This window comes from Camelus bactrianus, chromosome 4 (genome assembly GCF_048773025.1).
Source record: "Camelus bactrianus isolate YW-2024 breed Bactrian camel chromosome 4, ASM4877302v1, whole genome shotgun sequence".
Lineage (NCBI taxonomy): Eukaryota > Metazoa > Chordata > Mammalia > Artiodactyla > Camelidae > Camelus > Camelus bactrianus.
Genome location: NC_133542.1, coordinates 25102568 through 25128988, shown reverse-complemented (window position 1 = coordinate 25128988; position 26421 = coordinate 25102568).

Sequence of the window (26421 nt, the reverse complement as noted above, 5' to 3'; positions counted from 1 at the left end):
ATGGGTGTGGCTGTGTTTGGCCTGAGGCTTCCCTACAGGCTGTTGAGTGGGGCTAGGTCTTAGTGCTAGTGATCCAGCCAAGATGTCAGCCTCCAGGAAAGCTCATGCAGATGAACACTCCCAGAATGTCCACCACCAGCTTTTATGTCTCCTGGGTGAGCTGCAGCCATCCACCATGTTCCCAGGAGACCCTCCAAATCCAGCAGGCAGATCTGGCCCAGGTTCCTATGAAATCGCTGCCTCTGCCCTTGTATCTGGTGCACATGGGTTTCCGTGTACGCTTCCCAAGTGAATGGAGTCTCCATTTCCCCCAGTCCCACAGGGCTCCCGGAGCCAAGCCCCACTGGCCTTCAGAACCAGATGTGCTGGGGTCTCCTTCTCTTCCCAGGGCTGTAACACGGGCTCAGGAGCCTGACGTGGGACATAGAGCTCTCACTCCTGTGGGAGGGCCTCTGCGACTTAACTGTTCTTCAGCTTATGGGTCGCCCGCCCCGGGGGTCTTGGCGCAGTTATATCGCGAGCACACCCCTCCTACCGTCCTGCTGTGATTCCCTCTTTATGTTTCCAGTTGCAGAAGATCTTTTTTGCTGGGTTCTAGTGTTTTTTTCCAATGGTTGCTTAGCGTTCAGTTGTGGTTTCATTGTAGTCATGAGGAGAGGCAAGCTTGTGGTCCTACCACTCCACCATCTTGACCAGAAATCTAAGTGATCTCTTCTAAGTTCTTTAACCTCATTTCCTCTGTGCACTAAGTTCCAGCTATACCAAACTAATTAACTAATCCACAAATTTGTAATCTACATCCTCAAATCTGGCCTCTTGCCTATTATTTCTAGCTGAAATAACTTTACCCTCTACCTCACCTTACAAACTCCTATCTGTTGTTTACATTTTAATTCAGAATCACCTAATCTAGCAAACATGTACAGATTCTGTTTCTTTCCTATGTGCTCCCACACAGTTTATGTTTACACTGCATCACAGTTCTGTGTGTAATGAGACAGAAATGATCACTTTTAGAGTGTACTCCAGCTCTCTCTTCTTCCTGCCCACTAAAAAAGATTCTAGGTTTACGGCTTCACTTACTTACCTGCTCTCCCCTTTGAGATAGAATTTCATCAACCAAGAATGGGTCTATGGGCTTATGTGAATAAAATCAGAAATATGTATGAAAGTTGAACAGGGAAAAATGATAGTTAGGCAGATTCTCCCAAGAATATCAGAGAGAAAGAGAGACAATTTCATTACCCAAGTACTAGTAGATGATAGATTCATGCCATGTAATGAAAGCAGCAAATTTGGAAAGGTTGGGAGAGTATGGCAGAGAGATGGCAATAATGAACCTGCTGCATGAGGCATGAGAAACCCTAACGAGACTAGGGTATTTGAAAAGAGATTGTTGTTACCCGTGTTCTTGGAAGTTTCTTCTATGGTAGGAAGGAAAGTAAATATCAGAATTAATGTTGATATTACACTTGTTTGGAAGGAAAACCACTTTGCAACTGATCAACACAGGTCACAATTTCATTCAAGCTGGACTTGGTAACTTGTCTTTCTCATTAGACAACAGGGTAGTTGAATTCTAGGGCAGTGCCTACTTGAAACTCATAAATCTTCTCTTTGATTCAAAATAACAGCCTTTAAAGAAGAACTACTATCATAGGTAAAAGAAGAATGCAAATATATACGTGATGGTCTTAAAGCTAGGCAGAAGTAGAACTAAATGTACAAAGAAAAATATAAAGACTGACAACTATGCATGCAGTATGTGGGAAGCTTATATTCCTTTCTTCATATTTTCATAGAGGGGTGGGAAATTGCTCCCTCTCTCTAGACAGGAGTATTGGAAGAACAGTATAGTGTTCTACTGGAATACTATCAGAAGAATAGAATAGTATTGGAAGATTATCTGTAGTCTGGCCTTCTTTGCTCAAGGCTTGCTCTTCACCACAGAAAGATTGACACATAATTGTTGAAACTGAGCCAAGGCTCAGCTTGCCTAGTTAAGCCATGACTACTCTCCCACTGGAAAATCTGTCTGCAAATGATACGATTTTCTTCCTGTCCATGTTCTCCATGCAGTAAGCGCTGTGAAAGGTTCAGGGAGAAATTCTAAAATACTATTTTGCTTTTCTTGAGGCATTAAGACGAAAGAATAGAAAAGTTAGTTTTCTTTGGATGGACATGGGCTACTAGACTGAGAACAACATGGCTGAATTGTAATTCTCATTCTTGCAGGCAAAGTTCCTCTCTCTCGTATAAATAGAATTTGTAGTTATGATTAGCAATGTTTTGTTGTAATAGAGTCTACTATGTTAATTCTAATCCTCAGCAACTTTGTTTATATCATATGGAAGAATAAATGTTTTAAAAATAAGTAGCATGACATTCTGCTTATGAAAGAAGATAGCTAGCTGTTTCCCCATCTTGCCTTGTAGACTACCACACCCCCAATTCTCAATAAGTTAAGCATTAAAAGTGTCTTTCATCTCATGTATTACATAAAATGAGAAATTGTCCAGCTACTCCTCACTTCTTTCCAATTTCTGATTTTTCCATCTAAGAACTGAAACAATATCTAGAGTGTGAATTGAAATAAAATTGAAAAAGAAGCAAGTGCCCTTTTTTTCCCATACTGAGGCTCACAATTTGTTATGTAATACAATTTTATTGCCCTAAACCCAAAGTCAATATTCAAAAACTCAAGATTTATTGAGATAACTTGCTAAATAGTTATGATGATTATCTAACAAAAAATAAGAAATATAACCAAACTTATTGATATTAACTGTTGACTTGTCTGAAAAGCATTATGAGAAAAGTACTACTTTGGCACTAATCATATTATCAGAGCTTCATCTGAGAATATAATGATGAAATTATTTGATACTATTATCTGATAAGAGCAAAATTTCATATATTGTTTTTTTTTTTACAGTAACCTCACCTATATGAGATATTTGCAAATATTCCAAAATTGCTTGCATTCCTATTCCCTCTAATATGTGTGGATATGTATCATATAATTGAAAATAATTGAAATCATATAATTGAAAATAAATAAAATATTTACTTTCTATTAATTATGTATCTGTTAAAAGTTACATAGTGCATAGTACATTTAGTTATCCCCACTCAAAAATATCAAAACGTATGTTGTAGTAACTAAATTCTTTTATTGGCTGTAGTCTGACTTATTTTAATTTGTTAAATTCTTTGCATATGTATTGTTATAGTATGCTACATCACCAAAAAAATTAACTAAAAGGATCATGATATATTCAAAGGTATTCAGAATGTATTTGTACAGAATTTAATAACACATGCCATCCTCTCCAAGTGCAGTCCCACTTTTAAAAAGAACTACAAATTTTTATACCAACAACAAAAGTAAATTAGCACCAGTGTAACAGAATTGCGAAATATTCAATAAAATTCAAAGGTTAATTTTAAAAAAGATGAAAGTACCCTCTATTATTTAAGTGTGATAACACTGCTAATGCAGAATGAGGCTGTTAAATACAAAGTTGAGTACACCCTAGACTGAGACTTGTTAGAAAAAAAGATGATGTGCAAAATGACAGAGTTTAAAGCTACTTAATATTCTTATATGCTCTCCCATATATAAGAGCTACACCCAGTGTTTGAGAGGAAAGGTAAAATTTTGAAATATGTCTAGGCTTCAGAATCAGACAAACCTGAGACTGAATGCTGACTGTGCCTTATTGCTTAATTTTCATTAACTCAACAAATAGTTCCCATCCACCTTCTATACCTCAGAAGCCTGTAATAGATGCCAGGAAAAGAACTGTGAGCAAATCCAAGGAAATTTTGTTATTTATGCTCTCTAAGTGTCATTTCCTCATAAACATTTAAATTATAATAATTAAACTAAAATTCTTAAATACTTTAGTGCAAAATAATATAATAAAATACCTATAGCTTTCTAGGACTACTCTATTAACATATACAAAATTTTACAAGTAAAAATAATACTTCAGAAAAAGATTTCACACATCCTAGACATCAAAGACTTGCACAGAGTCAAAGTTAGATTGTAAGTACACTGTGATCACCTCAGTTAACACTCTGTTAAAAATGAGAAGTTAAAAAGGAATTGCAGTAAAAAAATAATAATAATAATAATTTACTCCTCAAGTCTCACAGTGATTTGACAGGTAGTAAAAATAGTAGCTTGAGATGTGTGAATATGTGTATTTTGCATGTATGTGTATGTGTGTATACACACATGTATAGTTGTGTGTATACATTGAACACATCTCCTCCATCTCTGTTGTTTGGCCCATGCTCATCTATTATGTATGGAAGGCTCAAAAGAAAATGTCATCCTAAATCTCAGAAAAGTTAAGAAGTTTGACCAAGATGAAACAAAACACACAGTAAATTACAGAGCCAGTAGTTGAAGCTAATTCTAATCCAACTCAAAAGTGCTTGACTTTTTCTACTACGCCACTGACACACTAATGACAGTTTTGGCATTGGTTGACTCTCAAATGCTTCTATCACACGGATTGCACACTTTGGGATGATCACTAATGACTATAAGGAAAGTAAGCAACTGGGGATTAGTTGAGGGATATAGACAAAAAAAAAAATTAGAAAGAGGATAGTGTGAAAAACTGCAATATACCTTTATTTAGTTAACTCTTGTTTTTTCTACTGCCAAACAGTCCTATCACGAAGAAATAGTGGGCTGCCAGAATTTTCCCCACCTTATCTTCTGCATACATCTCTGAGATGCTCATTATATCATATTTGTCTTTTCAAGACAGTCTTTCAAATTCATGTTAAGCAGAGGGGAAACTGGTAAAAGACATTTTGACTCATTCAACAGATAAAAATCTAGCATGTGCAAAGCCCTGCAATACGACAGAGAACCATAATCCAGAATTTAAAGCTTGTGGGATGTTAGATATTAAATAAGAAATTTAAAATAAAATGCAATGACCGATAAAAGAGAAAGATGTAATAGAATGAGTGCGTAAATGGAGAGATTTAATCTAGACTGGGTAGAAAGGTTCCCCAAAAAAGGAGAACATGTAATTAACAAATGAGGAACATGGTAGTGGGAAGGAAGTCTTCAAACAATGACATGCATGCTCAAAGGCTCCGTGCAAGGAGGAAGCTTGACGCCACTCAGGATCTAATTCTCTGAGACAGAAGCACAGAGAATGAAGGTAAGTGTGCGCACTTGCAGAAAAAGAAATGAGCTAGGTTGTTCAAGGCCTTGAGGCTATGCTAAAGATTTTGCTCTTAAGAATCAAAGGAAAGTGTTTTAAGGGTTTAAGATGGTTTAAAACACTATTCTGGTAAATAGTTCAGACAAATTAATGGTGGATGTGATGGGATGGGATGCTTCTTAACTCTTCGGAAGAGAAATAGTTTTGTGAGTTTTGAATTAAAGCAACGAACATGGAGAAGACTATGTATTTAAAATACATATAGAAGATAAGATTGATAGGACAAGTTTATGTATTATACAGAGAGCATAGACAAGAGTGTAGTGTTAATGGTGAGTCCTAGGTTTCTGCCTAAGGAGTATATTTAAAGTATCATGAGTTTGTATTTAGACATATTTGAGACCCTTGGGACAGAGTTTCAAATTTAATTCCAGGGAGCCAATGATAAGATGGAGATTAATATGCAGATTTATATCTGGGATGCCCTTGGAATCATAACCTTTGGGAAGGCAAGGGAGCAGGGCTAGATAGAGGGGAAAACTGGCCTGTGGAAGTGCATTCTTAATGAAGGCCTCCGGACACGCCATAGGGAACTTGAAACTAGGATATATCTGTAGTTTTCCTGTGTTGGGGGGCAGTGGGAAGAGCTTTATATCAGTTCCACAGGTTTCCATGGCTGTCTGTCATTTTACCTCCCTTAGAGTTGGACATTTTGTTTCCTCCTGCTTCTACAGGCCGTCTTGCGTAGCATATTTGCACCACCTCCCAGGATTGTTATTGCATTAAATCTTATATCTTAGGCAGTGCTCCCATATTAATAAATCCTTCCTAATCCAACCTTCTGTCCTGCTCTACTTTCATCTCATCTCCTCAGAATCTGGTCCCAGGGGTGCTCACTGGGGCCTTGCTGGTACATGCTGTTTAGGAACTACAGCTCTTCTGGTATATGGTCCCCTTCCTTCTCTTTTGGGCTTAGTATACTCCTGGATGGGTTATGACACCCACAAGATTTTAGTTATTGGTATCCACTGCATCACATTCAAGCAAGGGGTGATGTAGGGAAAATGGAGTCTCTCAGGCTCCCTCACCAGACATCTGGTGCCCAGTGACTCAGCTATATTATCCCGCATGCACAGAACCCATGTAGTGTTATATAAGCATGATTTGCACTATGCATGTGCATTGGTTAGCTCCCAGGTAATACTTGACCGTGTGGCCTTATGAGTCCTCTGTTATTGCACATTGAACCCGCAGAAGCCTCTCTTTTGGCTAAGCGAGTGTGGTATGCCCATCCTGGAAGGCCGCTGCTCCCAGCCGCTGTGTTATCAGCTGACAAGACATTGGGATGGGACATGCCACTGCTCATATCACTAACAGCTCTGTCTTTCCATTCTTAAGTTTGTTTGGACTAACAGCCTCGTTGATTGGGCACACACTTATGGGACGATTGCTAACCAATCGGCTTGCTGGATCTACACTGATTTGCCTATTAGTGCCTCAGATGAGCTCCCATGAAAATTAAAGCAGCCACTGATGCTAATTGGACTTGGTTAAGAATGTGGAACAGAGCTAATCCACAATGAAACTTAACCAAGTAAAAGCTGTTTGCTGGGGTGAGAGAGCGCATGAATCGCTCTCGCCCCTGGATGGGATATTCCATATGGGATGCTCTTGGCTGGTTGACAGATGAAAGGGTAGAGCCTGTCGCACCCATCCCCCTCTGCATCGAGAGTTTAAAGGGATGGGCCCATATTGGGTGGATCCTGTCTGGTCTATGCAATAACGTCAAGTAAAAAGGGGGGAGAAATGGGGAAAGAGGAGTGGGGGCTCAGCCTGGCTTGTCCCTTTTGGGAGCCTTTGGGTCTGTGGGCAGTACACTGGACATACCTGCCCCACAATTGGACCAGCCCATGTACAAGGGGATGGCCATTTCTCCCTGCGCGGGTACTGCCAACCTTACAAACCCACCCAAGTAATTGGGTAATATTTAAAACATGCCTCAGAGTACAGCGTACCCCTTGATGGTATTACCCCTTAGCCATTTTCTTCCGCCACTGTAGTTACAAAAGCAAAAATCACTGCTTTTGCAGCGCACAGGGCCAGGGCATTTAATGGGACTCATACCAGCCTGGGCCTCCTTAATGATGAAGTGGATCAGCTTCAGAAGCTAGCTTTGCAAAATTGTATGGCACTTGATATTTCAACAGCCTCAAGGGGCGGGGTGTGCATCCTTGTGCCATCTGATTGCTGTGTTTACATTCCAGATACCCACCATAATGTCAGCCAGGCTCTGATGGCCTTGGGAAAAACGACAGCTATTAAACACCTGACTGGAGACACCCTACAAAAATGGTGGGGAATCACTGACCTCTGAATGGCGCTTGGTAATAGCCATTTTGAGAGGATCTGCTTATGTGTTAGTGGCCTGTTATTGCGGTCTCTATTGTTGCTGTGGATTATGAATCCACCTTCCTCACAAAGGGACCATCGTGGAAGACAACGAATATACTATGAGGCTAGTGACCCTGAAAGGGTGGAGTGTAGGGGAAACCGAGTCACTTAGACTCCCTCTCTGGACATCGGGTGCCCAGTGACTCGGCTGTGTTATCCCGCATGCGCAGTACCCGCAGTAGCGTTACAGAAACATGGTTTGCACTACGCAAGCGCACTGGTTCGCTCCCAGGTGATCGCTGGCTAGCCGCCGGCTTTGTTTGCTTTGACACACAAGGCAGTCGGGACTTGCCGCCACCCCCACCATTTTCTCCTACAAACTCCTTCCTCCTCAATACAGGCCTGTCAGAGATACCCACGGCTCCGAGAGTGTTCTTCCGTCTGCCCGAATCGCGAGTGAACCTGCGAGGCTGTGAGCGCTTGCGATACAGGTGAGTGTACTGCTAGTCTTTAAGAGGGAGGAGTGGAAATTTTCCTCAGGGTCAGAGTTAAGGGGAATCTGGGAATCAGGATTTTCAGGCACATCAACCCTGATACTCTCATCCCTATGTTAGGGTCACATTTTTTCCATTCTAGTTCCCTAATTATGGCATAGCAACCCAGCTTTAGTTGGAGGTTTAGCTTTCTTTGACTTGCTTTGTGTTTTCAGTCATGATTAAGCCCGAAACTTTGCCTTCAGCTTTCTGTATCTTCCGTCTGCAAGAGATGATGGCCTCTTTACAAGCTATCACGGAGGTTTTCTGGTGTCACTCTTAGCTTTTGATTGCTGACGAATCACTCCTACTCTTTATCTGTTACCAAAGCCTTAGATATAATTCAAACTGAGTAACAGCAGTTAAATTCTTCTCTCCTAGGTATTGTTTTCTGATATTTCACAAACACTTGCCACACCAAGCAGCTAGTGTCTTCTCCTTCAACAGAACACTATCCCAGTTCATCACGGGGGAATGTTTTAGCAATTGCCCACATCTTGTGTCAGAGACCAAGCTTGCTCAAGGCAAAAAAGCTATCTTCGTGCCAGCTGGGTGAGGTGGGATTCAGCTTCAGCATCTGATCTTAGTATCGGTTTTACTGGGCCACACCTGGTGCCAGTTGCCACAGATTGTGCTCCACTGGAAGCAAGCTCTGAGATGGCAAACCACCAGTGGAAGATAAAGGAAAGAAGCAGGATTGGGCAGAAAGAAAGGTTGCCTTGTGTTGTAGTCTATGGAGAAAAACTCAGCCAACCCCTCCACTGCTGGATAGGCTTTCACAGTTATCTCCATACAGGGTGAGAGGGCTGGGCCCTTACGCCCTCATACAACAAGGGATTTTTCATGAGCTGCCCTGGGTAGATGGAAAGGTCTCGGGCATGATGACTCCTTTCAGCTGAATCAATTCTTTAAAAGACTGACAGCTGAGGCTTGTCTGCTGCTCGGCTTCCTGGGAGCTAGTTAAAAAGTCTCTCCTTCCTGGAGAATCCGGCAGAACCTCATCGTGCCCTTCCTAGCAACTCAGCTAAGTAGGATAAGACAACTGGCTGTTTTGATTTGAAATATCAGGAGGAGCTGGAGATCAGTGTAAGTGAATTATTTGTGTACATATGATCAGTAAAGCCATGATCTGATTAAACTACCTAGGGAAGGAGTATACTCTGAGAAAGAAGGGTCTCAGACTAGGACTCAGAAAATCCAACAAACCCAGGAGGGCAAATTTGCAAAGGAGAGCAAGAGGGAGATTCCAAGAGAGAAATTTAGAATTATTCCCCTTGAATTCAGAGATTTTTCGTTTAGATATCCTTTCCTTAGTGCTAATATTGTTAACTCCTGTGAGAAATGTGGGTGGGCACTTAATAATTTGGGGTTCACAAAACTTCAGAAACAGAAAAATAAGAAAGAAATACCATATTTACCTCAGGGGGAAATAAGGCTTCATTTGAAAGAATATGAATAAGTTTAAAAGGTGGAATAATCATATAAATACAGAATCAGTATAGTACCTTTCAGTGACTTGGAACTCAAAAGTCCAGATCTTTATCTGAACAGATGAGAGGAAAAAAAAAAGATTAATATTAATATAAAACGGATATTGTTGCTTGAAATAGACATTCTTAAAATTCTATTTGACTACAAGTTAAATATTTTCCCAGCATTTTTAGAACAAATGGATTCAAGTCTTAGAGAATTCAGGAAAAAAATGGATTCACTATTGGTGTGTCTTCAGATTTCAGTAAAAATATAAATGAAGAATTCCAGTTTAAAGCAAATGAATGCATTTTTATTTCACAACCTAATATAGCTACTTTTAGAATTAAGGGAGGGATATCCTTACCAGATGGATGGGACACTTTTGATGGACAATGTAGAGGGTTTTTATTTTCTAATTTTGCATTATCTGTTATTTATATGTCATATATATAATATTTTACATAATTTTTAACTAAATTTTGATCTTGTATACAATACCTTTAATACATGAATATGACTTGTAACTTTTATTTTGTGATCACTGTAGTTTCACATGTAGTTTTATGGAACAGTACAGAGAGATTACATAGCTGTAATACAATATCACAATTAGGCATTTGAGTACAACGCACTCAGTTTATTTAGATTTCAGCAGTATCACTTGCACTCGTGTGTGTGCTGTGCATGCATGCATTTAGTTCTGTGCAATTTTATACTAAGTTTTTTAACATCACTATTTCTACAAGTATATGTAAATGGATTTTGTATCGACCTTTGAAGCTGAGTTGAACTTTTTTTTGAAGAAAAGATAAATAGAAATAAACTCTATTTAAATTTGATGTAATCCTATAATTATAAAAAGTAACTTAAAGAGGACTTAGTGAGGAAAAGGGAAAAATGTCAGTTTCTAATAGGTAGAGATATTATTCCAGGATGAATCCCTTCAACTTTTTATGAGACATCTGTGCAAAAAATATATTATTTTAAAGAAAGGATGTATTTATAATGAATGCCTATATTTCAGTATCGTTTTAGCATTTGTTATCATTTTAATCATTGCTGTTAGGTAAAGATGCCCTGATATTTTAGTTTTCTAAGTCTTATATCACTGCTTAGGTAAGGACCATATATAAATCCACTCTAGATTGTTCAAACAGGAATCTTACATATTGTTTTAGTTTTCTCAGAAAAAAATGAAAATGTAAAATTTATTTCTTCATACATTTCTCACTGCACATTTTGAAGGACAGAAATAAACATTCCTACTTTTGTGTGTGTATATGTATGTTTGTATGTATATTGTGTGTATTCACATATACATATGCACATAGACCACCTACACATAAAGTTTAATAAATTGTTTCTTTATTTTAAGTGAAAGTCACTTGTATATGTAAGTACAGGGCATAATTTTCTGATCAAAGTGCATGTGCTGTGTCTTGTTACTTAGATTCTAATTAACTACTTTCAAGGAACCAAAATATTTTACATGTATCTCACAATACATTCTCTTTCCTTTGTTCATATATGACTGCTACTTTTCCTGTTCTTAATTCTTTGGAAAAACAATTTTTTAGACAAAAATGAGGTCTGTAGATTTTATGTCAAAACAATAGAACTTCGATTATTGAGAGCTTAGTCTACTAAGAGACTTGCATCAAAATGGTTTACCATCTTACTTCCCACCTAAACCATAGGTAAAAACCAAACATACTTTTGTGCTTACCTTACCCACCATCTAAAAATGTAAGGTAAGAAGTAGAGAAAAATAATTCTATTTCTAGTGAATGTTTTCAAGACTTAAAAACTAAATGAACTAAAGTATGGCTGTAGATTAATAACACTAATCTAAATTCTTCTTAATTCACAAGTAAATTAAAGTTACAAAATTGTGAAGAAAATCCTTAACTGCATTTAACTTAGATTCTTTTCAGTTGATACATATGGAAAATATTTACTCATAGTATTTTTTTGTTCAGTATCTCTAGTGATAGTGTATAATTTTGATATGGTAGATAGTTTATTGTATCTTTGAGATGAGATGGAAAAGGAAAACATTCAGAAGGTGATTATTTTACCTTCCTTTTTAAACTGGCTTATATGAACATTACTACCATCAGAACTCGGAAAACGTTTTAAGAGTTGAGAATTTTCATACAATATCAGGATATCATCATAAGGAGGTTGTGCATAACTTTAAACTATTTCCCATCTTCTATAACTTTGCACATTGCTTAAAATATCCAATAGGATATTTCTTAATGTAGTCCATAAAAATCTTTAATACACAGATGAAGGGTCTGGTTGATATATATTTGGAAAGAATTTTGGCTACCATTCATGTTTATATAATCTTTCCAATATCCGGGCTCTGTTACATGTCAGTGAACTAAAACCTTTTTCAGAACAAGACCCCCTAGCAACTAAATATTTTGGAAGTGTTTTTCTGCGTTATTGACATTGTACTTGTTTATACATTGTTAGTAATCATGTGTTGCTTACAGAGGAGATTATATAGGATATAAGTACAGATTTTCGTTCAAAATTCATGGGGAAAAATCCATATGATTCAAAAGGAAAAGCAATTTAAACATTACTGAGTTATGAAAGGGCTTTACAAGTAAGATTTAAAAGAACACGAAAACATAATATAAATCAGAAAAAAGATATTATTCACTACTACTTTAATTATTTTGCATAATGCTGATGAAGTGTTTGCTAAATTTTAATTAGCTTACTAGAATAAAAATGCTCTCTTAAAAAAACATAATAGAATGTAATAGGACTGAGACTGAGCTTTTGTCCTATTGATTTTTGCAAAGGAGTAGATGCTTTTGCTACTGCTGGGCTGAAGCTAAAAGTAGATCTGAAAATAGTACGGAATTCCACTGTTCATGTGGGTGAAATCTGAGTTTTAATTTTAATAACTTCAAATTAAGAAAATGGCATACTATTAAATCATGATATTATTAGGGTTTGGGTTTTTCTTTTTTTAATTTGTATGTCTTCCTACTCTTGTGAATAACTGAGGAGTTGAAAGCTGCCAGGAAAACAAATGTAAAATTGAGCACAAACTGTATTTAACTGTGTGAGTTCTGATGAATTCATATTGGCGTGTTTTATCTTAACAAATAAATGCTACAATAAATACTGTATCTTTGATTGTAATTTAATTCTTATGAACATACAATGCTGGGAACTCTGTTTCTCCTTCTCAGTATTGTACTAGCCAGTTCTCTTTCACCATTGCTGTGTTTTTGTTTGGTTTGGTTTTTTTGGGTTTTTTTGTAGGGGCAAAGGAGGAGGAAGAGGGTTCTGAGTACTCAAGGATCTTAATAAAAATTATTTAAAATTAATAGAGCCTTAAATGGAAAAATAGGGTAAAATTGAAGTAAGGTGAAGGGAGCTCTTTCCAGCTGGGGAGTCCCCTCTGGGCTCAGAGAAATGCTGGCATCAGTGCTGGGATGATGTGGGCAAAATAAAGGTATTTTTTGCTTTTTTTTAGGTGGTTATTCTCAAGTTTTTGGTTCCACAGCACTGCTGAAGTTTAAGTGGATTCCAGAGCTCTCACAGAACTGTTTTTGTTTGTGGTTAGCTAATTGTTGATCTTTGTGTGGAGATGGAGGCTGGGGTCTACTACTCCACTGTCCTGGTGATGTCAGTCTTCAAATTTCCTTTTTCTAATCATCCTACCTTCCTCCCATCCCCAATCCATCATAAATCCTGACAACCAGCAATCTGTTCTCAATCTGCATAATTTTGTCCCTTCAATAATGTTACAAGTGAAATCATAAAGTATGTTTGGAGATTTTGAGATTTTTTTTTCATTCAGCATAATTCTTTTGAAATTCATCCAAGTTGTTGAGTACATCGATAGTTTGTTCTTTTCTATTGCTGAGTAATACAGATGTATTACAGTTTGCTGAACTGCTCGCTCATTAAATAATGTATGGGGTGTCTACAGTTTGTGGCTTTTATGGGTAAAGCTTCTTTGAACATTTGTGTACAGGTTTTTGTGTGAACATAAGTTCTCATTTCTCTGAGATACATACCCAAGACTGCAACCTCTGGGCTGTATGTTAACTGTGTGCTTAGTTTTATAAGAAACTGCCTGTTTTCCAGCATGCCTGTGCCATTTTACCTATCCACCAGTGATGTATGAGATACTCAGTTTTTCCATATACTTGCCAGCATCTGGTATTGTCATTCTGATAGTATACGGATGGTTCATGGTGTTTTTATTTTTCGTATCTCTAATGGCTAATAATATTGAAGCTTTTCTTATTCATGTGTTTATTTGCCATGTGTATACACACTTGGGGGGAAATGTTGGTTCATGTCCTTTGCTTATTTTCTCAGTTTTTTTTGTTAATCTTCTATTTGCTTCCTGTGTTTCTCACTTTTTTTCCTGTGAATTACAACAGTGTTTTTTAGGATTCTGCGATGATTGATTTGTGCTATTTTTTTTCAAACTATTAAACTGCTCTGTATCATTCTCCTACTGTTGTGTATGTGCACACATATACACACTTATGAGAGCCTGCTGCTATCCCTTTACCACTTCTAGTGAAGTAGAAAAACTTTGTTTCCATTATGGTCCATCTACATTAGCCCCTTTTTAAGGATCATTGCCTTAATATCAGCTGTTATTTTAATTTTTATTTCTGTTGTCAAGTATTATTTAGAAATCTGATGGAAGTATAGTCTATTATATTTACTCATACTTACGCTCTTTCTATTATTCTTTCTCTCTGCTCCTCTGGGAGTTCATATTTCATCATTTTGTTTCTGTTTGGAGAACTTCCTTAGCCATCCTTTAACTATCCTTCACCTGAGAATGACTTTATTTCCTTTGAGAGACTGAATATCCAAACAGACTGAATATCCAAACGAACAACAGCCAAATCATATTTTAAAACAGAGCTCTTCCCACAACCTCTGATGATAAGTACAAGAAGCCAAACTACACTCTCGGTAGCAGACAGCCCGAGTCAGGACTTGATGAATAAGAGCTTGTTTTTTGTTTTTTTGTTTTTTTGTTTTGTCCCTGCTTCCAATGTAGGACCAAGTGGTGAAGGCCAAATATGTTCCTCTGCTATCAGTTAGCTTTCCTCCAGCTTCCCCATTTCAGCTGCCTCTTAACAGCAAACCTGAAGGCTTGCCTTTTTACCATTACGCAGTTTTTCATTTCCTCTGCTTGCCTCGGAGTTTAGCCACATATAGTGACGGTGTCTGACTCCCTTGCTATAGCAACTGCAGACAAATAGCTTTGCTCGTTCATTTGAGTGGTCGTCATATATTTAAACACCTTCATTTCTGAAGAGTAGTCCTGATGGAATTAGCAATTCTTATTTCTTTGCTTTCAGTAACTGAAAAATATTGTGTCACTTACTCCATGGTTTCAGATGAGAAATTTGCTGTAATTTGAACTATGATTTTCCTATAGGTAATATCTTATCTCTCTGGTTGCCTTCAAGATTTTTTATTTAGTTTCAGAATAAATTTTGCTGTGTCTCAGTATGGATTTATTTGAATCTATCCCATTTGTGGTATTTCTCAGTTTCTGAAATCAGTTAGGTTTATATATTTCACAAAATTTGAGAAGCTCAGCCATTACTTCTACCAATCTATTTCCTCTCCTTCTGAGACCCTAATGATAGGAATACGGTTTACTGCTGTCCTATTAGTTTTAGAGGATATATTTTTAAATTCTGTATTCTCTCTGATGTTCCAATTGGGTGTATTCTACTGATCTGTCCTCAAGTTCACAAATTATATCATATGTCATCTCTACTACTGAACAGACCCAGTGAGGTTTTTCTTTTCCAGTTACAATGTTTTTCAGTTTTATAATTTTCTTTTTATTCTTGTAACTTCTATTTATTCACTGAAATTTAAACATTTTCTTTATTTGTCCCAATGTGTTGCAATTTCTTATTGAAACAATTGAGATTGTAATTTCTTGTTGAAACATTGTTAGGACGGCAGCCCTAAAGTCCTTGTTGAATAATTCCACCATCTGATTATTCTCAGTGTTGATGTAAATTGTCCTTCCTCATTCTAGTTGTGATTTTTCTGTCTCTTGGAATGACAGGTATTTTAAATTTTTTTTTCCTGATTATTTTATTTATTATGTTAGGAGACTCTGGATCTTATTGAAGTCTTGTATTTCAGCAGTCAGTCACCCTGTTTAGGTTTAGCATACAGAATCTGGCGTATTTTTATGAGGTGTTTTTGTTTTGTATTGTTTTCTTCCTTATTTTTTTTTAAAGAAGTATAATTGATTTACAATGTTATATTAGTTAAAGGTATACAACATAGTGATTTAAAATTTTACACTTACTCAATTTAAAGTTATTATTATTGCTTATATTCCTTGTGCTGTACATTATATCCTTTAATCTTATTTATTTTATACCTAGTAGTTTGTGCCTCTTAATCCCTTTCTTCTGTCTTGCACCTCCCCCTACCTATTTCCCCTCTGGTAATGGTTAGTTCTCAACATCTATGAATCTGATTCTGCTTTGTTACATTAATTTGTTTTTTTCTTTAATTTTTTTTTTTAGATGCCACATATAAGTGAAAGCCTATAGGGTTTGTCTTTCTCTGTTTGACTTACTTCACTAAGCATAATACCTTCCAGGTCCATCCTTATTGCAAATGACAAAATTTCATTTTAAATTTTTTTATGACTGAGTAATATTTCATTGTATATGTGTGTGTATATATTTGTATACATAAGCATGTATCACATCTTCTTGATCCATTTGTTGGTGACTAGGTTCTTGTCCCATCAAAGAAAGAATTCAGAGATGAGATCTGGAGGTTAAGAAAGTCAAGTAGAGATTTATTAAGGGATGGATAGTACACTCTCAAGGGGAGAGCAGGCAGGCTCAGGTGAGTGACTGCCCTGAGTTTCTTTGGCAAGTTGGTTACATAGAGAGTAAAAATGAATTGGTGGAATACTCACTGGAGAGGAAAGGGTTTGAGATCATATTCCCAGATTTTCTTCCCAACTGTACCTTCCTGAAGGGGGGCGGGGCTCAGCAGTTGTTTGTTTGTTTCCTATAGGTGATTTCTAGTCTAATAGTGCTGTGGTCAGAAAAGATGCTTGATATGATTTCAGTTTTCTTAAATTTACTGAGATGTGCTTTGTGGCCCAGCACCAGCATATGATCTCTCCTGGAGAGTTCCATGTGCACTTGAAAAGAATATGTATAATGCTGCTTTTGGATGGAATGTCCCATATATATATATATATAAAATCTATCTGGTTTCCATATTGATTTTTTTTTACTGGATGATCTATCCATTGATGTAAGTAGGGTAATAAATTCCCCTACTATTGGGCTCCTGTCAGTTTCTCAGTTTGTCTCTTACTTGTTTTATGTATTTTGTTGTTCCTATACTGGGTGCGTATATATTTATAATGGTTATATTTTCTTCTTGGATTGATCCTTTGATCATTATGTAACGTACTTTATTGTCTCTTATTACAGTCTTTGTTTTGAAGTTTTATTTTGTCTGATAAAAGTATTGCTACCCTGGCTTTATTTTCATTTCCATATGCATGAAATACAGTTTCCCATCCCCTCACTTTGTTTTTGGAACTGAAGTGAGTCTTCTAGGCAGCATATGAATAGGTCTTGTTTTTTGTATTTATTCAGCCACTTGATGTCTTTTTCTTGGAGCACTTAGTCCATTTATATTTAAAGTAATTGGTAGGTATGTATTTAGGTCATTTTGTTAATTGGTTTGAGGTTTTGGTAGGTGTTTTTATTCCTCTCTTCTTTGTTCTCTTCCTTTATGATTTGATGATTATCTTTAGTATTATGTCTGGATTCCTTTCTTGTTTTCTTGTGTTTAGTTATTAAAGATTTTTACTACTTTTGTCTTTTAACCTTCCATGTAGCTTTACCATCTTGATTTACCTGACCACGGGTCACCTAGGAAACTTGGAAACTAGTGAGTTATAGACATACAACACTTATTCCCATCTCTCTGGACAACATATATAATACGTAATAGTACATTCAAATCTTAGTTTACACTCTTAGATATGTTACCAAATCAATACTACTTTGAAAATGTAATCTCCCGTAGAATTTTCTGGAAATTTCAAGGAAAATTTTATCATCCAATAAAATCTCTGAAAGTTAACATTAAAACCTATGTGATTGTACCCAGTGTTTGCATTGGAGGAAAAAACCCACAAATACTGCTCTGGAAAATTAATCGTTCAGCTTGTGGCCTAAGCCTTTGTTTTCTAATGATTAGCCCCTATTTAAATAGCATCATTCTTCTATTGACATATTAATCTTTAAATGATGTGTTCTTACTGAGAGCTTTCAGTACCACATAGTTGAGCTGTTGTCACAATTCATTTAAAATCATGCTCTCAGTAGCCTTAGGGAAACGCCACTTCCCAACATTCTAATTGACGTGGTTTTCTAAGTATATTTATGCATTGAACGGAACATCCCATTACACAGTTTAAGTATGTTATTAAAAAATGCATGTTCTTAATAAATGAAGTATAATATCCAGGGAGGGGGAGGTAAAGAAGGAAAAAAAAGTTAATATTTTGGTATTTCTAAGTCTTGCTGCTTCTGTGTTTCTTAATGTTTTTAGTGGAAATATATTATTAGAATATAGAATTATCCTGCCTTTTAGTTGAGGGGGTCAAAATGAGGGGAGGAAGAAGAAGGAAAGAAATATTTCCTTACAACTGATAGAATGGTAACAAAAATATAAAGGATGTTTTCATTTGATAGCCTGAGAATTTGCTCTGCCTGTCAAATTTATGTCAAGTTACTATATTTGTGATGTGATTCTCTAAAATGCAAAAGGTAAGCATAGCCTATTTACTTTTAGAAAATTTGAAGGAATTTAATAAATGTCATTTGGAGTTTCAGAATTATGTAAAACAACTGTTTACAATTAGTCTGCAATAGAAAGTGTTCATTATATTGTGATGAGGTATAAAGTAAAATAAAGTTGTTCATTTTAATGCCATTTACCACAGGAATGAATTGTTGACATCTAAAAATTAACTTACTTCCTAAACACAAATCTCCCTCATATCACATTCCCATAACCTGAGTTGGTATTACTGAAAGATGCTGAGGCTGAGGTTTTAATAGTGCTGGTAAGATGTAGCTTGTGTTTACTCTCTTTTAAATATTCTTTCATTATATCTAAGTACTCTGCAAAAAAAATGAAACTGGCAAGGTTCATTTCTTAAAAGGGACCATTCAGCAATCTAAAACAAGTGGGAGCAGTGGTGTATAAAATGAATTAAAAGGCATTTCTGGCTCCATAATTCAGCAGAATCATTTACTTCTTGAACATCCTAGTATTTCAGCCTAACTTAGTGAAATACGAAGCCTCTGGAGGTTTTACAGTTTCCATCTCTTGGCTGCCAAGTTTATAGTTCTTTAAAATTTGGAAAAATACAGAGTAGTTTTAAAACTAGAAAAGCAAAATAACATGTGGAAACAAATACTTTATGTATCTATACCTCATATATCTCGAGTTGAATAATACATCTCCTATACTAATTTTATGCAAATTCTAAGGAACTAAAGAAGTAAAAAAAATTATCTATCCATGATTAAATACATGCAACCAACATCAGATTACTTAGATATATAAAGCACACATGAATAAATCTAAAAAGAGAAAATGACAGCAATACAATAATAGTAGGAAACTGAATACCTTACTTTCAATAATGGATAGAACATCCAGACAGAAAATCCATAAAGAAACAGGAGACTTGAACAGCACTAAATAGACCTGGCAGGCATGTAAGGAACTTTCCACCCAAGAAGAGGATAATACACATTCTTCTCCATCACACAAGGAGCATTCTCCAGGCTAGATCACATATTAGGTCATAAAACAAGTCTTAACAAATTTATTAAAGCATAAACTCTGCTTGACATTTATCTACTTTAACACTCCCAGCCTAAAATTTACCTGTATCAACTACCAACTTATTTTGGAAGCATCTCTGCAAAAATTCCAAAATATATTGGAAAGGGATAAATAAAACATAATTTAGTCAATTTTTAAATGAATGTTTCATAGAATACAATAATAGAATATTTGTATCATGCTAATGATTTTTGTCAGTGTTAGGCATCCTGTGAAAATGCTGTATATTTCTACAGAATTGTTCTTGTTGTACCTCTTATTTAGTACTTAAATTTCATAGCAGGAAATATGTTGTGCTCAGTAGATGTCCAATTAATTATTGAATGTTATACCAGAAAGTTGAATGTATTCTAATCTTGCACATGCACATTTGGGGACTTCTATCCTTGATATCCATAATAACTAAGTGCTGCTCGTGGTTTCATTGAGGATACTGCTCCACAACTATTAGAGAAAGTTCAGTGAAAATACAGAACATCTATTGCTAGGACTGAATCTGTCTTGTAGGACATTTATGCCAAATACACAGAGAAGCTAGTGTAATTCAGAATGTCATGAACAAAATTGCTGAATGGTATGCATAAGAATTAAAAGGAGAGATGGAAAGAGGATGCATGTAGTTCAAGGTACTGTCAGCCTAAGCAGTTCAACTGGCCAACTTCTGTCTTAAAGGTAGATAGATTGCTTCTAAGGGAAGGAAAATGCTACATGAGATCCACTGTAGGCAATATTTTATCTATCAGTTCTTAATAATTACCACTTCTTAGAGTTTATAATCCTTTAAAATTTGGAAAAGTATGGAGTAGTTTTCAACTTAGAAAAGCAACATTATGTTATGCTATGCATTTTTAAAAGTGATTTCTGTCCATCTGTTTTCATATCTGAAGTCCAGATTAGAAAATTAATTGGGATGCTTGTGGAAATAAATAGTTGATCATCTAAGGGCACAGATGCATATTGGATCTCTGTCACTGAAGTTTCCTGAGCAAACTTATGATGTAATGAGCCAGAACTAATTCCATAAGCAAGATAAATTCTCTTGTTTAACCTGTATTTTTTACAGCCACCAAAGTTAACGTCATGAGCTCATGTACTTCACAACTGTAATTTTTCTTATAAAGGTACTTACAGTATTTAAGCAGATAGTATAATATATCCAATATCTAATAAAATGTGTGTTTTAATGTGAAAAGTCAGTGGGTAATAAATAGGATATTTTTGTAAATACTTTGCTTAACTTCATTATCTTCCATCTATATGTAATAAAACAGGAACTGCTAATAGCATCTGAACAGATGTGCAGGGTACAGATGTTCAAACTGTTTTTAAAGTTGTTCAGACACCACGGTAACCAAAATACTTACCAATAAAGGACTGTAAAGTCAATTTAGTCAAATCGCTACTCTTTAAAAATCAGTGAGCTGAAACCCAGGTAAGATAGGGGCCTTCCTCAGATACATAGTGGAATTGTAATACCAGAATGCAGGTTTCCCGATGGATAGGCCAGATCCTTTTAAATTTTATAATTCTCACAGACAGGATTGCTTGGAAAGTAATATTAATTGAATAAATCCCTTATTACATGCATTTTAAAGTTAGATTTCTTCATATTTAGTAAACTTTATTAAATCATACTGGTAGATGGATTAAAAGAAAAAAATCCTTTGCCTTAATGGAGAAATCATGCCTATTAATACTAAAATAAGGCTTGAAAAATCTTGTGTGCTTTCACTAAGTAGGTTTAGTCACTTTCTCTAGGTAAAAAGATTCTATGTAAAATAAAACCATAATTTTCCACTCTTCAGAAGCAAATTCTCAACCTTTTGATATTCATAGACTCGCTGGATGAATTTCTTTGCTTATTTTATTATTTTTCCTTTTTTTTTTTTGCTAGTTTTTAAACATCTTTGAAGAGTTTCCTATTGGATTATGAAAGGTTGAAGATTACCATTATGCTCTAACTAGAGGTTTTTGAATTTTTCCTGAAATTTTTCATACACTGTTTTTTTTCCCCCTTTCTTCTAACCTGTCACTTCATAAATCTCCACTAACAAATAGATAAACAGCAACTTAAAAATACTCCAGCATAGATGTGATTTTATGTCAACTCTAATTTCACTGAAACATAATTTCCCCAAGTGCTGACATGGAGCTGGTTTCACTACATTAATTTAATAGAAATGAGTGAAAAACAGCTTGAGAGGTGTATTTTACTAGATACTATTTTTTGATAAATTACAGGCTGGTTATACTTTTATTTCTGAGAGTATAGTTATATTTTTCTATTTTTAATATTTTTAATTATCAACCCACAGAGGGTAAAGAAACTAATGTTTATTGACTCAATGTATACAAGTTGTGTTACATGTTTAGCAGTATGATTTCATCAAATTCCCACAAAAACCTAGTGAAGTCGTTTGTATATGAGAGAACTGATTTAAGAACACAAATCTAGTGAATATTTACTAGATGAGAAAACAAATTGTCAGATAAATTGTACTGCCTAATAACAGACTTAACCACCTGTGAAGAGCAATTCACTAAAATTCAGCATTAAGTTTAGATTTGTCATGAAGTCTGACAAAGGCTTAACTAGAGGTGAGAATCAATAGGTTGATAAAAGGTAAACTTCATATGCTAAGAAACTAATACTTTATGCATTTAAATGGTGAATCAGGTTAAATTACTATCTTCATCAGGAAGGGATAGATAAGTTAAAGGCCGAAGCGTTAAGCCTCACGGGGAGGGCAGATTTATTTATTGTTAAGAACACAGGTTTTGAGAATCAAGACAGGGAACAGCATTCACAGGAACTTAGCATGAGTTTCCTTAATAGGAGAAACATTGGACTAACCACATATTCTTTGGAAAGAATACAAAGTGATGTAGTTCCAATAGACTTACAAGGTCTGTCATCGCAGCTTTCTGTAAAGTAGGGGGAAAAATGGGCTGATTGAAAAAAGTTACATAATCTGGTAACCATTTGAGTGAATATAATCAAAGGATACTGAGTAATAAGTTATGGACAACTTTTTGGGATAAATCTGCAGAGAACTATGTTTTTAGTCCTTCCTTTTTCAAGTTTTAAAATAAATTACATAAACAAATACGTATCTCATTAAATGCATGGAAGAAATATAATTGAGAAAGAAAAAGGTTATTGTATAATATAATTAAGATAAATAATCAGTCATAAGTAATAGATACAGTAATGGAACATAAATGTTTAAACTTACATAAAGGTTCATTTCTGAACCCTTGCCTTAATAACATTTATATAAAAGCTGACCTGAGTCTTCAGGCCATCCATATTTCTGTTGTAAACCAGTTTGTGTTAAATTGTCTTAATTTTTTTCCCTAACATATCAGAATTCATCATTTTTTAACATTTTTTATTGATTTATAATCATTTTACAATGTTGTATCAAATTCCAGTGTATAGCACAATTTTTCAGTTATACATGAACATATATATATTCATTGTCACATTTTTTTCTCTGTGAGCTACCATAAGATCTTGTGTATATTTCCCTGTGCTATACAGTATAATCTTGTTTATCTAGTCTGCAATTTTGAAATCCCAGTCTGTCCCTTCTCATCCCCCACCCCCTTGGCAACCACAAGTTTGTATTGTATGTCTATGAGTCTGTTTCTGTTTTGTATTTATGCTTTTTTTTTTTTTTTTTTTTTTTTTTAGATACCACATATGAGTGATCTCATATGGTATTTTTCTTTCTCTTTCTGGCTTACTTCACTTAGAATGAAATTCTCCAGGAGCATCCATGTTGCTGCAAATGGCATTATGTTGTTGGTTTTTATGGCTGAGTAGTATTCCATTGTATAAATATACCACTTCTTCTTTATCCAGTCATCTGTTGATGGACATTTAGGTTTTTCCATGTCTTGGCTATTGTAAATAGTGCTTCTCTGAACATTGGGGTGCAGGTGTCATTTTGAAGTAGGGTTCCTTCTGGATATATGCCCAGGAGCGGGATTCCTGGGTCATGGTAAGTCTATTCCTAGTCTTTTGAGGAATCTCTATACTGTTTTGCACAGTGGCTGCACCAAACTGCATTCCCACCAGCAGTGAAAGAGGGTTCCCTTTTCTCCACAGCCTCTCCAGCATTTGTCATTTGTGGATTTTTGAATGATGGCCATTCTGACTGGTGTGAGGTGATATCTCATTGTAGTTTTGATTTGCATTTCTCTGATAATTAGTGATATTGAGCATTTTTTCACGTGTCTGTTGATCATTTGTAAGTCTTCCTTGGAGAATGGCTTGTTTAGGTCTTCTGCCCATTTTTGGATTGGGTTGTTCGGTTGTTTCTTACTAAGTCATATGAGCTGCTTATATATTCTGGAGATCAAGCCTTTGTTGGTTTCATTTGCAAAGATTTTCTCCCATTCCATAGGTTGTCTTTTTGCTTTACTTACGGTTTCCTTTGCTGTTCAGAAGTTTGTAAGTTTCATTAGGTCCCATTTATTTACTCTTGCTTTTATTTCTATTGCTTGAGTAGACTGTTCTAGGAGAACATTTTTGAGATGTATGTGAGATAATGTTTTGCCTATATTTTCTTCTAGGAGGTTTATTGTATCTTGTCTTATGTTTAAGTCTTTGATCCATTTTGAGTTGATTTTTGTGTATGGTGTAAGGGAGTGTTCTAGCTTTATTGCTTTACATGCTGCTGTCCAGTTTTCTCAACACCATTTGCTGAAGAGACTGTCTTTATTCCATTGTATATTCTTGCCTCCTTTGTCGAAGATTAGTTGACCAAAAATTTGTGGATTCATTTCTGGGCTCTCTATCCTGTTCCATTGGTCTATATGTCTGTTTTTTTTTACCAATACCATACTGTCTTGAGAATTCATCATTTAAAAGCCATCTGGATCTGTAGTTTTCTTAGGGAAAAAATTCAAAATTTCAAATTCAACTTCTTTAGCTGACACAGGACTAAAGTATTTTATTTCTTCTCTATTTTTGATATATTTTATTTTCAGGTGTTTTTCAAATCTAAGTGGTCGAATTCATGGCCGTAAATGTTTGAAATAACATAAAGAAAAATAAAAGGGGATATTTAAGATTTGATGGATGTTTAGCAATATTTTTATTAATATCTTTCAAACTATTCTTAAAAATCTTTCCCTGTATGACTTTACTGGCAAATGCTTTTGTTTCTAAAAAAAAAATTCATAGAAGTTTAAAAATTTTAGCGCTTAAAATGTGATTCTACTGTCTCCTGACTTCTACTTTTTAAAAATTTTGTGGGCTTAAAAATTTTATTCCACTCCAAGCACCATTTTGGGACCTGCAGAATTACCTCCTGAACTTTTCTGGTCTTTTTGGCTTCTATATTTTTCTAGAAAATTCAGCCATCAGTTTTATACTTGTTCCTATGAAAAGAGTATGTCTTTATCCCTAACACATTAAAAGATTTTTTAATATTTTAGTATGTAATTATATAATTATAATACAATTTTCGTATATAATTATAGTACATAATTATAATATATAATTATATAATTAATAATACAATGTATATAATTATAATAACAGTGCCATGGTATATAATTATAATAATATATAATTATATGATTATAATACAATGCCATAATGTTATATTCATAGCTGGAGCATATGCTATTTAATTATGCCAAACAATGTGTATTTCTTTATATGCATATAATTTATTACCTTCTATAAATAATTACTTGAGTTATTATATTATGCTAACATTGTTTATTAATCATTTTTCTAACACTTCTGCCATTTTCCACACTTCCGTCATCAGTGTGTGTATGTGTGTGTGTGTGTGTGTCTGATTAATCTGCTCCGAGTTCATTCAATTTTGAAAATCTGGGAGTTTCTCTCTTTCATAAACTGTATAAAATTCTCAAGAACTCTTTTACAAACAATTGCTTTGCCTCATTCTGTATAGTCTTCCTTTCTGGCACACAAATTACAAGTATTACAAACTTTGTCAATATGCCACATGCCTTTTAAATCTTTGCTATATTTTTATTCTTAAGTCTTTTGTGCCTAAATTTTAATTATTTTCTATAAATCTGCTTTTAATTCTATTTTTCAATATCCAAGATTAATGAAAATCACTCAAAATGATAATTTTATATTGTTTTGCAATTCAAGAATACTAATTCTACTTTTATTCTAAATATCTATTAGAATTTTTCTTTAACAGTTTATTTTTTCTGTATTTTAGTAGTTATTTTAAGTTTCCTTCCTACTAGTTCTCAAACCTGAACCACTTATCATTCTACTTCTCTGAATGGTAGTTTCCTTTTTTTGACTCTGATAATTCATGCCTCAGTCATTTAAATTGGATTTCTGATACTGTTAATGCACACACTGAGGTGTTTGGTAGATGTTTTTCTCCTGAGAGAGATTTTTCTCTTTTTTCCCCTGACAGACTAATCAAGTAAAACTAGACCAATTTTCCTGTTGGAAGGGTGATTTTTATCTATTCTTTTATGGTTTTTACCCCTTATTCTTACGGTGTGTGAATAGCTTGCTTCTTAATTACTCTGTGTGTCTGGGACTTGAAATCTACCTCTCTCTCTAGGACCAGACAGCTGCTTAAATATCTATATAGCATTTTAGCCTCCCACCTCTTCTCTACAGAAGGCTCTTTGGAGTCTCTTTCTGAACATATTTAGAAGTTTGGAGATTATCACATGGCGACAATAACTTCTCTGCCTATTTTGAGGCTCTCACAAGGTGGCTCTTCTTCTAAGCCTTGCTCTGAGCTTTTTGCATCAACTCTCACCTTTTTCCTCATTTCAGTGGATCTTTCTCTTTGAGCTTTTTTGTCTGATGTTCCTATGAACCGACTGAATCATGCCTCTCAGCAAGTGTCCGTTTTTAAGAGCCA